At 43.5% G+C, this 16,258-nt stretch overlaps 1 pseudogene; it reads right to left on the reverse strand.

The window, feature by feature from the left end:
• Positions 1-432: 432 nt before the first annotated feature.
• LOC136451930 (uncharacterized) lies at positions 433-3,017 on the reverse strand (annotated as a pseudogene).
• Positions 3,018-16,258: the final 13,241 nt, after the last annotated feature.

The raw sequence follows: 16,258 nt of genomic DNA on the forward strand, positions 1-16,258 counted from the left end.
GTTCTTTGTAATATATGTGATGACAGTACAACACACACTCGTACATATGTTCTTGTGACATTATGTTTTCTCGTTGCAACGCACGGGTATTTACCTAGTTACATGATCAATCAAAATTCATGGCTGGTGGTTTCGAAAAAAAAAATCATGGCTCGTATTTGGACCGGATTCAGCCTGATGTCTCTGGTTCTCCGTTACCTTGAGTAATAAACCCGTCAGCGCATTCCAAATTAATGGGCCAAGAAGAGGATATCATTGCTCTGTATGAAACTTTCTGGTTATCTGGAGTTCTGGCGATCACTAAACCACTTACGAGAGCTTCCGTGCAAATTTTAGATTTAATATCGAAAAATAAAACACATCCCGTGGTGACCTTAAAGCTCAAATAACCAGTGACAATAACAGAAAAAGGCCAAAAAAAAACTTCTGAAGTAGAACAGGCAGGACCTGCATAATAATAATATAGTTATTTCAAGTGATTATTACTGTTCACATAAACTACCTATCCACTAATAGCACAGCATGAACTGCAAGCACATTGGCTGAATAGTTCACAAGTTTGATGTGTACCATGTAAATCTGAGTACACATGTAAATGATCTCTGTGTCATATTCAAACAGGAAAGTGGTACATGTTGGACTTGCGACAAATGTATGCTGTGTGGAAACAAAATACCAACACTTAAACAAAAACACTAGCATTCTATCGGGTTCTTGTAAGGAGACTAATCAAACATACAGCCCCCCACTGAATTTGAATCACCGGTGTCTCGTCCCAATGTTCAATCGTGCCAATCCATCTACAGAGCATCTTCATCTGGACCATACAGATTCAATTCATGCTTAAGGAGGCAAAACTATGGCAGTGTCTCTAATTTAGAAGTCCTTCAGATAACTCAGTTCTGGGCTCTCTCTTCAAAAACAAACTCAGTTCAGGACTGTGCATGTTCTTTCTACTCATCGACATCCCAACTTAGGTCCTCATCATCATCTTCCATGGAATTAAGACGTTTTCGGAGATCCTCCACTTTGCTGACAGAGCTTGACTGTTGTCTGGCCCCATTCTTCTCATCATGATCACCGACGTCCTCAATCTCCTCCCAGCTAAGATCTTCCTCCTGAACTGATGGTTGTGACACCACTGAGAAATCACCCCCCTTAGATGAGTCACCAGCTTCGGTTTTCTCTTCTCGTCCCGTCCCATCGCTTGCCTTTGGTGTCGATGCTTCAACACTTGATTCACCATTACCATCCTTGGCTGCAGCCAAAGCAACCTCCTTATATTCTGCTGAGTCATTTTCAACTGCTGCTGCTTGTTTCCTATTGCCCTCTGTTTCAAAGTTAACAGGCTCCGCTGTTTGCTCCTCTTTCTTATCTACCATAGAGTTTGTGCCTTCTTTGTGATCACTGGTATTGACTTCTTCAACATCATCATCATCATCATCGACATCCCAGCTGAGTTCTTCATCCTCCTCCTTCGACATGGCCCTGCTCACGAGTTTTGTGCGGACATCCTCTGCCTGCTTGAGCTTATCAACTGCAAAGAAATACCGGGACCAGAATGTCTCATAATCCACAACTGACGGCACAAGCCTCTCCACAAAGCTCTCCAATCCAGGGCTTTCATGGAGCACCGCCTCTATCTGTTCCCTCATCTCGTCAATTGAGAACGAGGCACTCCATCTACCAAAGCCCTCAGAGTCCTCGGGCTCCTCGGTGAACGTAGCAGGGTCCGCGCGCAGCGCCAAGACCTGGGCCTCGAACCTGGTATACTTCTTCGTCGGCAAGGAGGCGCGCCAGGAGGCACCGGAAGCAGAGGCGTCGGAGGGGCGGGGGGCACTGTCGCCATCGTCACCATCGGCTTCGGCGGACCGGAGGGCCTCGTTGGCATGCGAGAGGAGGCCGGCGGCGGCGGCACCGAGGTCGTCGACGGCCTGACCGACGGACTCGAGCCTGTCGGAGGCGGCGGACGCACCGGCCTCCAGCGCGCCAGGTAGCGCCGAGGCGGCGCGAGCGGCGGCGGCCCGGAGCGCGGCCGTCTCGAGGCGGAGCCCCGAGCCGAGGTCCTCGAGGTCGCGTCGGTAGCCTCCCAGCACCGACTCCGACCGCGACGCGAACGTCTTCACCAGGCCCCCGAAGCTCCACCCGCCGTCTGAGCCTTCCCCAGCCTGGTCCCCCTCCTCCCCATCCGCCGCCGTCGCTTCCGCATATGTTCCCCGCTCTCCGTCCTCCCCCGCCGCGGCGGCAGCCTCCTCCTGCTCATTGCGCTGCGCCTCAATCTCCTCCGCCAGCGTCTTGATCAGGCCGCCAAAGCTCCACCCGCCGCCAGAAGATTCTCCCTCCTCATCCACCGCCGCATCAGCCTCTGCTCCCCGCTCGAGCTCCGCCTCCTCCTCCGCGGCGGCGGCTGCAATGGCCTCCTGCTCTTTGCGCTGGGCCTCAATCTCCTCCGCGAGCGTCTTGATCAGCCCGCCGAAGATCCACCCGCCTCCGGGGGCAGCCTCCCCATCATCCCTCCTCTGGGCCTCCTCCGCCTCCGCGGCGGCGGCCGACTCATTCACTTTCCGCTGCTCCTCGATCTCCTCCTTGAGCGTATCGATCAGGCCTGCCGAAAATCCACCCTCCGCCGGACTCTTGGGCCGCCGGCTCTTGCTCGCCCTCCTGCTGCGGCTCCTCGCCGTCCTCCTCGGCAGGGGCGGAGAAGACGGAGCTGAAGAAATTCATGCGCGCGCGGATCGGGGTTCGGATTTGGATCTGGGCGAGGAGGGAAGACGGCGGAGGCGGCGGTGGCGTCGAGGAATAGATATATCAGGTACCTGCCGTCGGCGAGAAATTTTCCCCTCCTCTCTGCCACGTGCTTCAATCGTAGGATGACGAGTGGGACCCTTTTGCAGTAGAAGATTGGCAGCTTGGCACGAGGGTTGGGCTAGTGGGCGGTGGCTGGCTGGTGATGATGGGTTGGGTCATGGTGCGATGCGATCTGAAGTTCTGGACCATCGGACTGGCCAGGTAGGCAGAGCTCAACCCGGCAACGCCGATGTGGTGTTTGTTTCGGTGGAAGCCGAGCTCTCTGCCCACTTGCTGTTCTCAATCCACTACCGCGACCACAGGAGTTGCATCCTGTTCGTTTTAAATTATCAGTACAACTATAAAACAGTACTTTTCTTTCAAACAACAAATCAGCTTCAGTCGACTTATCAGCCGCAGAAACTATCAACCGAACAGCTTACTCACTATGACAGTGAAACTAGAAAAAAATAAGGGTTAATTCAAATGATGTCATTTAATTTTTGCAAATTTAGAGAAATGTCTTTCGCGATATTGGAAAGATACCGTTACTATTATAAGTGTTCTTCAAGTTTGACATTTTCTACGCCCGATGCCAGATTGGACCCACCTATAGGTGTACGTACACGGCGGACAGTTTTGTATGGACCATCTTGCCCCTGTCTCTTCTCACTTAAGTGGACCGACTGCCTAGTTGAACTCAACCAGTCCACCCTCTCACCTCTTCTCCCCACTGTGATGAACCTTAGCCCTAGGTAGGCGACGACAGTGGATCTAGTGGTGGCGAGTGCATTCGATGGCGTCAACGACTTGTTGCTAGAGCTGGCGATCATAGCAGCAGGAAGCTCCAGTTTTGGCTAGGCCTGCTACCTTCCTCGAACGACTGTCCAATGTGCAAGATCCGGGTGATTAGGTGCGTGAGCAAGGAGAAGGTGTTCTACAAGTGCCCCCAATAATTTCCAGATGAGAGTTGTGATGTGTATAATTATTGCATTTGTTGCTGTTGACTCAATTTGCCTTCGTGCTCTAATGTCGTAGAAGGACAATACCTACATGCCAACATCAAGACCTTTTGGAAGGAGGATAAGGGGATGATGGTGCGACCATAGTTGTTGTTCAATCTCTAGAGCAACACCCTTGAAAGTGCACCTAAGTCCTAAGTAGGTTTTGGTGAATTAAATGATAGCACGATTAAGGGACTAATAATATGTCGGCCCCTCAATTTGAGAGTCCTCAATGCATCTGTATTTGTGTTAGGATCACGCACAAATATGCACTAATCACAGGGATGATACACAAATATATATATTAAAAGGTTTCGAGCTTTATTAATATCTAAAAATAGGGTCTTACAACAGTAGCCCAAGGGGCATGATCATTGGCTACATATCTAGCAGAAGGCTACGACCGTGAAATGACATTATTGGTGGCTTCTAAAGCGGGATTATTATACAGCGAAGCGGCATCCTATTACACAAACAACTTGAGCGTGGGCGAAACCCTAGCCTCGATGTCACATTCCTACGATCGTATCTCCTTACGGGAAACCTAATCCTTGAGGTACGCTTCATCTTCGAAGTCATAGTCTTCTTCTGTGCCGAGGTCTGTGAGCCAACAACGGGTGAGTACATATGTACTTAACAAGCCCTAACCATAGGGTGGAAATATAAGTGTAGTGGTGATTATAATTGAAAGTGCATCTAGCCCTTTAGTGGGTTTTAGATGATTGAATGACAACGTGATTAAAGGTCTAACCCGTTTGCTAAGTGTTGGACAGAAAATGGGTAATCTCATATGTATTTGATGAAAGCCAAAATGATGTGTTGTTGTATAAACAATCTAGTTCAAACACAAGACAACAATCCAAATGAAACTCATGCAAGGCTTATTCATTGTGGGATTTCGATGAATCATATGAAAGCAAGCACGTGAGAAATAATTAAGTGAGACATGAGGGATCGCATATGGAATGGTCTCATAGTTGTAGCTTGCTACATTAAAAGACAACTATACAAATAAAAGAATGAATTATGAGCTTAATGGATGATTCAACACAAGGTGTGACTTGATGGCTTGAGGTGGTGAAGATAGCAAGGAAAGGCTTCAAGGTACTAAGCAAGGGTGAAGGGCAAGTGACGGCTTGGTGGCCGAAGAACCTAGCTAGGGTGAAGAAGAAAGTACTTGCATTTAGTTGAAGTACCAATTAGGCCATGATGATCATATTGAGGTGGAGGATCAAATCTATATTGGATAAATTATTGGAAGTGACTTGATACATTTAAAGTAAATTCACATCTATTGAATGGAATCAAGTCACATACTCAAGGTGGCTATGGTCAAGAAGAAAATCAAAGTTGACATGTTGACACCCTCACTTGATGAAGATTGAGAGCTATGGCATTTAGATTTGAAGAAAAACAACTCAAGAGGTTTAAATTTCTTTTTCATTTAATCTTGAGTAAATAGGTATGTCGTACTATTAAGAGGGATGCATCATGTTGATAGATGATTATTCATAAGGGCTCAGGCCAACCCATGTGAGGTTTGAGTGAGAGAGACACACAAGAGCTAACTCTCCTTGCTGTGGCCGAGCTATGCCTACCGGACATGTCCGGTATGAGCATGGTCACAGCGACATCTTTTGTGTTCTCAAGTTTGGTTTGTCGGAAGTTTTGGCAATTGTTGGGAGTTCCAAGAGTCAGAAGTCCCGACGAGCGTTGGGAGTTTCGACGCCTCGCCTGCTTTTAACTCTCTAACTTTGGCGCGGTGCAAGTCATACCGGATATGCGGTGTGTATGCACGTCCTGAGCTCAACGGCTAGTTTTTCAAAGAGGCTATAAATACCCCCAAGCCTTCAACTTTGAAGGCTGCTGATTCTGCTAATATTCGTACATGTTTTTTTAGCCTTTAGAGCACTCTCGAACCCTCTCTTAGTGAGTGATTGATTCCTATTGCCAAATCTAACTTGTGGGTTGAGAAAAATTCAAAATTAAGAGCAAGCCACCACTCGAGCACATGTGCATATTATCGATCTCGTGATTTGCATTTGTTACTCTTAGACTCTTCGGTCCTAGATAGCTAGGCGTCATCGGAGAGCACCCAAGAGATTGTGGTGTGCCTCGAAAAGTTTGTAACGGTCGATTCCACCTCCGCAAGGGAAGGAATCAACTAGTGGAATTAGGAAAAAGAGTTGGAAAAGACTCTGGCTAGAGTGACCTTCGTGTGTCCTCTAGAGCTGACCTTCTTAGGTTGCTCGCAGCCCACTCAACGGAGAGTAGGACTCGACAAAGTCTAAACTTCGATAAAATAAATATCATTTCTCAATTCTCTCTCATTTGATATTTTTATCCACTTGGGTTGCGCTAGCTTGTGTGTAGGTGTATCATGTGAAATACAACTCTTAGTAGGTCCCTGTAACTTGGAGAAAAAGTTTGGAATCAAAGGCAACAAGTTTGGTGCTTGGTGCGCCGAGCCTGTGCTGAATTGAGTTGTTCTTCGCTCTAATCTCTGTGTTGCAGGGTCATGGCTCTTATATTTATTTAGTATTTGTTATATACTCTGTGGTTAGCTCATGAGGGGTTACTTTACTTCCAAGTAATTAGAAGCTCTCACTCTAATCTTTTCGGCATTCGAAGGTGTTATTTTTCAGAAATGCCTATTCACCCCCCTTTAGGTGGCATCCTAGGTCCTTTCAATAATTAAGGGTGGGGTCCTAGCGGAGTATTACCATTCCCACTAGTGTCCGGGTTAACATCAATTCTATTACCAGTTTCATTACACATAAAAGTAAGGCTAATCATAGTATCCCATCCTAGCATTTGCCTATTCAAGGACGTGCTATTCGAATAGATTTAATAAACTCTGTAGAGGTCTACAAATTTCCCCACATGATAGGTGCAACCTCATCCATGATCAGTGGACAAAATAGACCTAATGAAACCTCGTATCCGAATGTACGCGACCTTAGATGTCCATATAACTCTATTATGGCTTCTCAGGGGTTGGAACACAAAACCGGAAAGATACCAAATCCCCCCAAACATGATGATACCAAATTACCACAAAAGATAAATGGCTCGAACACGACCAAGAAAGTAGTGGCTCGGACGTGGCCTAAAAACCAAAAGCTCAACGTGGAAGATCATATAGCATCCACGCCAACGGGATACAGAAGAAAACCTATCCCCCGTATCGGCTCCTGACAATCTATTGCCTGCACCGGCCTCCTAGTAGATATTATACCTCTATCTAACGGGGTGTGAGATCAAGCCTACCCATATAGACACGTCGTTGTATGAAATAACTCACTAGGCGAGAGGGACTACGAACCGGTCCTTATGTGATCGAGGCAAGTATCTCCCATAGGAATCCTCTCTTGGCATCCCTGCCATGATAAACTACCTTTGTAGTTTACCACTATTCATCCCATGTTGGGGTTTAGTTTTAGGTTTAACAAATTTTAGGTTCCATTATTATCCCTAAATCTAGTCATAGTCATGTTCTAGCATTTCAGTGGTTTAAAGCAAGATGGTAGGCAGGGGAGCTAGGACCTACCTTCGTCGTTCTCACCTTCCGACACGTCTATGAAATTTAGGTCTTCGTCCTCTTGACGATTACCATCGTCTGTCGGACGTATTGGTCGAATAAGACTACCTCTATACACGAAAGAAAAGACAAAAACAAACATAGAACTATATGGTGGCACTAGGTGCAAATGGTAGGGTTTGATTTTAGATGAATTTTAGAAGTGGTTTCATGCAAAAAGGAGTTAGGGTTTAAAAGTTATGTATTTTAGAAATTTATTCTATAGCTAATTAACTAGGGGGAATTTTACATGCATTTTCTGGTGCATAAAAATAGGTGCAAACTACATGGTTAATTTTCTTAATGCATCTAGTTTATTTACAAATTTTCTGAGAATTTTTCTAAGCTAGGAAAATACATTTCTAACTCTCTATGTACACTAGCGGGGTGTATCCAGCATTTTCTAAAGTGTACCCCGCGCTGTGTGTGTGACAGGTGGGCCACCTGCTTGTGTCAGTAGTGATGACGGTGTCGACGTTAAAGCCATGGGCCCACGTGTTAGTGAAGGAGAGGGAGAGAGGGAGGAACTAACGGGGACGGAGGGGGACGACATCATCATTTCCTCCTGGTCCCACCTGGTGGAGATAGAGTGTGTGTGGGGGGGGATGGTGGCGGACAGAAGTGGTCGTGTCAGTGATGAAACATGGGAGGGGGAGCTAGGCTCGCCGAAACGGCTTACGTCGGCGGTGTCAGCCCTCAGAGGTGGTGGATGAAAGGTGGACGGGGTCCGTGGGGTCATGCCATACCCGGTGGCGGGGTTGCCGTCAGCAACAGGTGCCCATGATGACGGTGGTGGCTCACCGGAGTGGTCACGGCGGCACTGTGCACTAGACTTAGCCCTAGAGTTCCTATACTACTCAGCTAACTACGTGTACGTGTGTGCGGGTGAACAAGAAGTGCAATGGGGGGTGGTGATGTGCCCTGGGGTGTCCTTGTTGGTGATGGCCAACAGCCATGGCGGCTCAACGGAGCAGGGCTCATGTGGGCAGCGCACTATAGAGACCTAAGCTACCAACTATCTATAGAAAAAGGAAAAATAGAAGCTTGGGGACTCATCGGTCGCTCCAATCGACCAGAGACACAGTAGAGAAGAAGAAGAGATGGGGCGACGCTGATGGCGACGGTAGACTCCCAAACTAGGGAAAAGGGAAAGAGGAGGGGAAAGGGGAAGAGGAGGGAGAGGTGAGGTGTTCTTGCTAAAAGCTCTAGTTTGGTTTTGGTGAATTGATGAAACCCTAAGTGCTAATCTAGTTTATCAAGTGATCATGAGATAGGCAGCACATTCCAAGTGGTGGAGCAAATGAAGATCATAGCATGATAATGATGATGCCATGATGATGATCAAGTGCTTGGACTTGGAAAGAAGAAAGAGCAAAATAAAAAGCTTAAGGCAAAGGTATAAACCATAGGAGCTATTTTGTTTTGGTGGTCAAGACACTTAGAGAGTGTGATCACATTTAGGTTTGATAGCCATACTATTAAGAGGGGTAAAACTCGTATCAGAATGCGGTTGTCAAAGTGCCACTAGATGCTCTAACTCATTACATATGCATTTAGGATCTAGTGGAATGCTAACACCCTTGAAAATGTTTGTGAAAATATGCTAACACATGTGCACAAGGTGATACACTTGGTGGTTGGCACATTTGAGCAAGGGTGAAGAAGTTAGAGGTAAAAAGGAGTTAGTCTCACTGGTCACAAGGTGTCCGGATGCTGGTCCTAGAGGAACCGACGTGTCCGATCAGTTGTAACTACAGGGATGCTGGCGTCTGTCAAATGACCGGACGTCGGGTTGTTCAGTAACCGGACGCTAGAGGCAGGGTCCGGTCTTATTGTCGGGCAGTGCACAGAGGCTAGGGTCTCTAACCAGATGATGGTAGGGTCCGGTCGTGCATGACCGAATGCGTCCGATGGGCAAAATGCATTTCTAGAACCTTACTGGAAATGACCGAACGCTGGTGGCTCAGCATCCGGTCAGTTATGGCACAATGTCTGGTTAACTCAAGTGACCGTTGAGATCGGGACACGTGGCTATCGTCGGGTGACTGAACGCTGAGGTCCAGCGTCCGGTCAACAAGACCAGAGCGTCCGGTCAGCCCGTGTTGTGCCCAGTGAAGGGGTACAACGGCTCTATTTCGTGGGGGCTTCTATTTAAGCCCCATGGCCGGTTGAAGCTCATATCTTTGGCCATTTTCATTGATATAGCAACCTTGTGAGCTTAGCCAAAGCTCTCCCACTCATCTCCATCATTGATTCATCATCTTTGTGAGATTGGGAGAGAATCCAAGTGCATTGCTTGAGTGATTACATCTAGAGGCACTTGGTGTTCGTGTTTCGCTGTGGATTTTGCTTGTTACTCTTGGTGGTTGCCACCACCTAGATGGCTTGGAGCAGCGAGGATCGTTGAGCGAAGAGTGGTGATTGTCTCTGGCTCTGATCATGGTGATTGTGAGGGGTTCTTGACCTTTCCCGGTGGAGAGCCAAAAGGTACTCTAGTGGATTGCTCATGGCTTCTGTGATTCTCATCTTGTGTTGGTTGTGCGGCACCCTATTGAGGGTTTAGCGTGTGAAGCCAATTAGCGCATGAACCTTCAAGTGAGTGAATCGCCACAACAAGGACTAGCTTGTCGGCAAGTAAGTGAACCTTGGTAAAAATTATTGTATTCATCATTGATTCTGAGGTGATTGGTCTTCATTGTTATTTATCCTTGTGATTGATTAGTTCTTTTATCTACACGGCGATATAACCTTCTTGATCACTCTCTTTACATTACCACAAACTAGTTGTCAAGCTCTTTAGTGTAGCTAGTTGTGAGAGCTTGCTTGCTTGGTTGGTGTGGCTCTTTAGTTAGTCTTTGAGAGCACACTAACATAGGGTAGTGTCATAGCTATTATGTGAATAGATACTATCTAAACTAGAATTGTGGTAGGTGTCTTACGTTTTGAGTAGGCTAGCGCAATATTTGCTTCGCCTTATAATTGTCTAACCATTTTGTTAAGTGTTGTTGTAGAAATTTTTATTAGGCTATTCACCCCCGCTCTAGCCATTAGAACCTTTCAAGTGGTATCAAAGCCGAGGTCACCGTGATTTGAGGCTTAACAACCTTCGGTGTAAAAATGGCTCAAATCAACAACACCAAGAAGCCACCCCAATTTGATGGCACAAATTATCCTTATTGAAAGTCAAAGATGACCACACACATCAAGTCAATTAATAGAAAGGTGTGAAAGGTGGTAGAAACTAAAATTGAGATTGGTGATCCGGAGAATCCCACCGCGGCCGAAGAAGTGCTTCTCCAAAACAATGACATTGCTCTAAGTGCTATTCATGATGCAATTGATGAGAGAACATTTGAGCAAATCAAGAATATTAAGATGGCACATGAAGCTTGGAAGAAGTTGGAAGAATTATTTGAGGGCACTCAAGCTATGAAAGGTGCAAAGGCTTACATTCTCAAGGAGAAGTTTGCAAGCTTTAAGATGAAGGAGGATGAGAGTATGCCGAAAATGTTTCATAGACTTCAAGTGCTTGTCAATGATCTAAAAGCACTTAGAGAAGAGGTGAAGGACAAGGACTTCTCTCACAAGTTCTTGAGATGCTTACCCTCAAGATTTGGCACATTGGTTACTATTCTAGTGAGAAGCGGTTTGGATACCATGACACCAAACCAAGTATTAGGAGACATAATGACCGATGACACATATAGAGATGATGATGAGAAGGAAGAGAAGAAGGAGAAGAAAGATGAAAAGAAGGATGACAAGAAGAAGAGCATGGCATTTAAAGCCACATCATCTAAGGGCAAAGCTAAGCAAGAAACATCAAGTGAAGAAGATGATTCATGGGATGATGATGATAATGAGAAGATGGCTCTCTTTATCAAGAAATTTGGCAAGTTCATGATGAAGAAAGGCTACCGTGCTAGAAAAAAGAAGTCTTCATCCAAGAATAAAGAAGAGTCAAGAAGGTGCTTCAAATGTGGAAGCAAAGATCATCTCGTTGCTCAATGTCCATATAATAGCAACAACGATGATGACAATAAGAAGAACAAGAAGAAGGATAAGAAGGAAAAGAAAGAGAAGAAGGACAAGATGACATTCAAGAAGAAGAAGGGTGGTTCATATATAGTCACTTGGGATAGTGATGCCTCCTCAAGTGATGATGATGATGATAGTGATGATAACAAGACTACCAAGAAGAAGGTTCTTGCAAGCATTGCCATCAATGAGAAGCCCTCTCTCTTCGAATCTTCATCATGCTTCATGGCTAAGGCCACTAAGGTACAATCTTGTGATGATGAAAGTGATGAAGAACATGATGATGAAAATGAACATAAAAATGAAAATGATAGTGATAGTGATAATGATGAACCTACTAAAGATGAATTATTTGACATGCTAGAAGATGCTAAAGAATACTTTGACATCAAGAGAAGGGAATGCAAAAGCTTGCGTAAGGAACTAATAGCCCTTAAGCAAGCCTTTGATGAGATCAATGCATCTCATGAGAGGCTAGAGGAAGCCAATGAGAAATTTGGCAAAGCTCACAAAAAGCTTAAAAAGGCTCATTCCTCTTTGCTTGATGAATAAATTAAAAAGAAGCATGTTGAATCATAAGTGTAGATGGCTCTAACTTGATCTTCAAAGGCTTTAGATATGAGAATCTATACTTGGTTAATTTCAATGCTAGTGAAGCTAGATTATCAACATGCTTGTTCACTATGTCTAGCATGGGTTGGTTATGGCATAGAAGGCTTGGTCATGTTGAAATAAAACAATTGAATAGATTGGTTAAGCATGACTTGGTTAGAGGCTTGAAAGATGTTGTGTTTGAAAAAGATAAGCTTTGTAGCTCTTGTCAAGCCGGAAAACAAGTTGGAAACACCCATCCTAAGAAAAGCATGATGAGCACTAGCAAAGCATTTGAGTTATTGCACATGGATTTGTTTGGACCAACACAATACACTATCATCGGTGGTAACAAATATGGCTTTATTATAGTGGATGATTACACTAGATACACATGGGTATTATTTCTAGTGGACAAGAGTGATGTGTTTGCAATATTTAAATCATTTGTCAAGGGCATTCACAATGAGTTTGAAACAACCATCAAGAGAGTTAGAAGTGATAATGGTAGTGAGTTCAAAAACACTAGAATTGATGAGTTGTGTGATGAATTTAGAATTAGACATCAATTCTTAGCCAAGTACAATCCATAATCAAATGGTCTCATTGAGAGGAAAAATAGAACACTCATTGATATGGCAAGGTCTATGCTTAGTGAGTACAATATGAGTCAATCCTTTTGGGCCAAAGCTATCAACATGGCTTGTTATTGTAGCAACCGTCTCTATTATCACCCATTGAAAGAGAAGACATCATATGAGCTTTTAAATGGTAGAAAGCCCAACATTGCATATTTTCGGATCTTTGGTTGCAAATGCTATATCTTGAAGAAAGGCATAAGATTGGGCAAGTTTGACAAGAAATGTGATGAAGGATTCCTACTTGGCTATTCCACTATAAGCAAAGCATATAGAGTTTGGAATTTGGATAGTGGTACTCTTGAGGAAGTTCATGATGTTGAATTTGATAAAACCAAGGGTTCACAAGTAGAGAATAAGAACTTGGAAGATGTTAGAGGCATTCAACTTTCAAATGCCATGAAGAACATGGATGTTGGTGAATGATGATGAAGATGATCAAGTGCAAGTGCTCTCTAACTCAAATGTGTAAGATGATACAAATCAAGTTAGTGCAAGTGGATCTCATGATAATAAACAAGATCAAGTGGCTAGTACATCATCTCAACCCAATGATCAAGCAAGTGCAAGCAATCAAGTTCCAATCCTCTAACCAACCAATGTTGTAAGGGATCATCCATTGGACACTACCATTGGTGATATTTCAAAAGGTGTGCAAACTAGATCAAGATTGGCTTCATTTTGTGAGCATTTCTCATTCGTGTCATCCATTGAACCAAATAAGATAGATGAAGCATTGAAGGATGTTGATTGAGTGAATGCTATGCATGAAGAGTTGAATAATTTTACAAGAAATCAAGTATGGGAGTTGGTAGAAAGACCAAAGGGACACAATGTGATTGGAACCAAATGGGTCTTTAGAAACAAGCAAGATCAAGATGGGATAGTGGTAAGGAACAAAGCAAGATTGGTAGCACAAGGCTATACACTAGTTGAAGGTCTTGACTTTGGAGAAACATATGCCCTAGTTGCTAGATTGGAAGCAATAAGAATCTTGCTAGCCTATGCTTGTGCCTACTACATCAAGCTCTATCAAATGGATGTCAAAAGTGCATTTCTCAATGGTTACATCAATGAAGAAGTATATGTTGAGCAACCTCCCGGTTTTGAAGATGATAAGAAGCCCGACCATGTGTATAAGTTGAAGAAGACATTGTATGGTTTGAAGCAAGCACCTAGAGCATGGTATGAGAGATTGAGGGATTTCCTACTCTCTAAAGGGTTCACAATGGGAAAGGTTGACACCACTCTTTTCATCAAGAAGATTGGAAAAGATTTATTTGTGTTGCAAATCTATATTGATGATATCATATTTGGATCAACCAATCAAGATTTTTGTGACGAGTTTGGAAAAATGATGGCTAATGAGTTTGAAATGTCCATGATTGGAGAGTTGAGTTACTTTCTTAGTCTCCAAATCAAGCAATTGAAGATTGGTACATTTGTGAGTCAAGGCAAGTACATCAAGGACATGATCAAGAAGTTTGGAATGATTAATAGTAAAGCCATTAACACACCAATGGGAACCAATGGCAACTTAGATAGTGATGCAAGTGGAAACATGGTGGATCAAAAGTTGTATCGGTCTATGATTGGAAGCCTACTCTATATGACCGCATCAAGGCCGGATGTCATGTTTAGTGTATGCATGTGTGCAAGATTTCAAGCCTCACCAAGAGAAAGTCATTTGAAGGCTACAAAGAGAATGTTGAGGTACTTGAAGCATACACTAAATGTTGGTTTGTGGTATCCCAAACGAGCAAAGTTTGAGCTAGTTGGTTACTCTAACTCGGATTATGCGAGATGCAAGGTTGAAAGGAAGAGCACCTCGGGCATATGTCAATTGTTAGGAAGATCACTTATTTCATGGTCATCAAAGAAGCAAAATAGTGTTGCATTATCAACCGCTGAAGTTGAATACATATTCGTCGGTAGTTGTTGTGCACAAGTACTTTGGATGAAGGCCACTTTGAGTGACTTTGGAATCAAGTTCAAGAAAGTGCCATTGCTATGTGATAATGAGAGTGCAACCAAGTTGACCAACAATCCGGTTCAATATGCAAGAACAAAGCACATTGATGCCCGCCACCATTTTATAAGAGAACACCAACAAAAATGGGACATTTGTATTGAGAGTGTAGGCACCGAAGATCAACTTGACGATATATTCATCAAGCCATTGGATGAGAAAAGATTTTGCAAGCTAAGGAATGAGTTGAACATATTGGATTTCTCAAATATATGTTGATGCACCCCTCACTTATATGACATGCCTCTCCTTCGAGCAATCCAAGGTAAAAGTTGATTGGCATGACATACATCCTTGCTAAGGACATGTTTAGTGCATCTAGTCACATTTTCAATTTTATTAGGACCTTTCTAGTGGTTCAATTTTATTAGGCTCATTCATGAAAATCAAATGAATTTGATGTTTATATGGTATCACTATTGCTTCTATGCTTGACTTAATCTAGTGGTAGCATATGACATATTTATGGGCTTGTAAACCTAGTGTTTGATCTAGAAAATATGCTCTAAGTGTTTAACTCAACATGGTACAAGATAACCCTTATTTGGAGGTGTGAAGAAGCTTGTCCTTGGATCAAACCGAGTTAAATATCTTTAGCAAACGATCTAGATTGGACTAAATTTGGGAAAATAATCCCCACCCCATTGATTGACATTGATAATCTCGACCCTACAAGTGGTATTATCTACTTTTTAAGCCTTTGTGGTCATTGATGACAAAGAGAGAGAGAGAAACAAAGATATAAGTGATAGGAGGAGAAATAACAAGAGAAATAACAAAGGTACTAGTACATGGGGAATTTGACATAGGGAGAGAAATATGACAAAGGAAAGGACTCAGTTAAAATCTTGAGCACACAAGTAGGGTGAGCAAGCTCATGAACTTGTATGATGCATTTGAATGTGCATTTCATATGTTTGCTTGCATGGCACAAGTTTTAAATTTTGATATCCATGCTTGTGTGATGTATGCTAGTTGTAAGATTGAATGGTGAAATGAAATCACTAAATAACTTTCATTTTCAAGTAAGTTTTTACAAGTGGTATCTTTTCAAAGTATTGTTTCCAAGTGATATAGAGCTAACCATGGTGCTAAGGATGGTATAATGGTGCACTCCGATTGGTATCACGCTTCAAAGGTCCATCTTTTATACCTTAGCATCATTTGGTAGACATTGACTCCTATATTTCCTATCTAAGCATATGTGCAAGCTACAATCCAAACTCTTAGCATATATGTAGGGAGAGCAATTACTACCATATAGAGTTCATGAAACTTGTCCATATCCTTTTACATATGGTAAATATGCTTGGGTAAGCAATATGGATTCAATTGAATTTTATTTCATATCTTTGTATAAGGGTTGTCATCAATTACCAAAAAGGGGGAGATTAAAAGTTCTAGTTTGGTTTTGGTGAATTGATGAAACCCTAAGTGCTAACCTAGTTTATCAAGTGATCGTGAGATAGGTAGCACATTTCAAGTGGTGAAGCAAATGAAGATCATAGCATGATAATGATGATGTCATGATGATGATCAAGTGCTTGGACTTGGAAAGAAGAAAGAGAAAAATAAAAAGCTCGAGGCAAAG

Source organism: Miscanthus floridulus, chromosome 5, assembly GCF_019320115.1.
Source record: "Miscanthus floridulus cultivar M001 chromosome 5, ASM1932011v1, whole genome shotgun sequence".
In the NCBI taxonomy this organism is placed as follows: domain Eukaryota; kingdom Viridiplantae; phylum Streptophyta; class Magnoliopsida; order Poales; family Poaceae; genus Miscanthus; species Miscanthus floridulus.